The sequence below is a fragment of the Otolemur garnettii genome, unplaced genomic scaffold (genome assembly GCF_000181295.1).
Source record: "Otolemur garnettii isolate 467f Iridium unplaced genomic scaffold, OtoGar3 scaffold00012, whole genome shotgun sequence".
Classification (NCBI taxonomy): Eukaryota; Metazoa; Chordata; class Mammalia; order Primates; family Galagidae; genus Otolemur; species Otolemur garnettii.
The window spans coordinates 20417887-20419977 of NW_003852407.1; the positions used below are offsets into that span (position 1 = coordinate 20417887).

The window sequence follows — 2091 nt, forward strand, 5'->3', positions numbered from 1 at the left end:
AAATAAGTGATATGAACTAATGTTATATACATTCCTCTTTTTGATGTAGAGTAGGTTTTTAAGTTCTACCTCTGAGAGCTTCCATTAACTGATGGTCTCCTTTGGATAAGGAAGTAATAGCACATTCATTTCTTAGAAGGTTAGTTGAAGAAATAAGAAATTTCTTACAATCAAAATTAAAAACAATGTGAACATATTTCCCTTTACTTTTTATCATTTTGGATAAAGTTTTTCTATTACAGATGAACTAATGAGGTTTAGACTTTTGCTATAGTTGCCCAGATAACAAATTGGAGCAGGGAGATTTGTGTCAGGTATTTTCTAACTCCCAAGACCCCACTGTGTCTCCTACCTTCTGCTGATAACTCAGAATCAAGAAGGGATAGCTAAATGTCATCTGAGTGACACATGACTAATGGCATAATAATTCTTCAATCTTACCAGTCAGGCAGGAAACTAATTATCTTAAGATAAAAATTCAGTCAGTCATTTGATGAAGAAAATGTAGACATTTTGATATAGTCATATTATTGTGGTAGAGGCACGTATTCTACATTATAAAATATATTCTTTTAAGAAGATTTAAGAAAAATGTATAAGCTTGAATTTTATTTTATTCCTCCATGTATGCATTCTGCATGTTCTTATGTGTCTCTAAAGTTCTGGAGATGCAGAAGTGAATTCCAAGTCTATTGCTCCCAATTGGCAGACTTACAGAAAGAGGGAGGTAGAAAACCAAACAATTGAGATTCAGCTATGAGGTAGTATGGTCTGTGTGCATTAAGAGTAGAAGTGGCAAAAGGATGGGGCAGTCAATTCTATCATAGGGAGGGCAAAATAGGCCTATGGAGGGCATAGGAGGGAATGTGATACTTATACTGAGTGTGCAAAGAATATGGCTTTTGCATCAGGACCAACAAGGCCATTGCAGAGAGGATGGCATTAAAAAGCAAAGACAAAGGAAAAAAAAATCGGCCTTTTGGCTCTCTGAGCATCACCATCATGGTTGACAAGAACAAGTAAATGCCTTATGAAAGGTGGCAAAAAGGGGGCCAAGAAAAAAGTGGTTGATCCATTTTCTGAGAAAGATTGGTATGATGTGAGGGCACCTGCTACGTTCAATCTAAGAAATATTAGGAAAGCACTAGTCACCAGGACTCTAGGACCTAAAAGTGTATCTGATGGCTTCAAAGGTCATGTGTTTGAAGGGAATCTTGGTGACCTGCAGATTGATGAAGTTGCATTTAGAAAATTCAAGCTGATTACAGAAGATTTTCAGGGCAAAAACTGCCTGACTAACTTCCGTGGCATGGATCTTACCCATGACAAAATGTGTTCTATGGTTAAAAAATGGCAGATTGTGATTGAAGCTAATGTGGATGTTAAGACTACTGATGGTTATTTGCTTCGTCTGTTCTGTGTTGGTTTTACTAAAAAACGCAACAATCAGATACAGAAGACCTCTTATGCCCAGCACCAACAGGTTCACCAAATCTGGTAGAAAATGATGGAAATCATGACCAGAGAGCTGCGGACAAATGACTTGGAAGAAGTTGTCAATAAATTGACTCCAGACAGCATTGGAAAAGACATAGAAAAGGCTTGCCAATCTATTTATCCACTCCGTGATGTCTTCGTTAGAAAAGTAAAAATGCTGAGGAAACCCAGATTTGAATCGGGAAAACTCATGGAACTTCATGGTGAATGTCGTAGTTCTGGAAAAGCTACTGGGGATGAGGTAGGTACTAAAGTTGAACGAGCTGATGGATATGAACCACCAGTCTAAGAATCTGTCCAAAATTCAGGCTTTTAATAATGACAAATAACAAATCCTATATGTGAAAAAAAATAGGTCCATTTGATGAACTGTGAACTGTTCATGGTGACTGTGATGCAGGAGAGGGCAAGGGGAGGCAAGGGCTGGTAGGAAATGGCTTTGGATAATTAGCTGGGGACAGATGGTGGAAGGCTGCGCTTGCCATGCCTTAGTGTGTGGACTTAATGCTGGGGTCAATATTAGCCCATGAAAGATCTTAAATAATAAGAATTGGGAAGGCTGGCTGAGGGCCATGATGGCTTAAATGAGTGGTT

General features: G+C 38.4%; 1 pseudogene; it reads left to right on the forward strand.

Annotated features, from left to right (window-relative positions):
* Positions 1–1030: 1030 nt before the first annotated feature.
* Positions 1031–1786, forward strand: LOC100957292 (annotated as a pseudogene).
* The last annotated feature ends 305 nt before the right edge of the window (positions 1787–2091 follow it).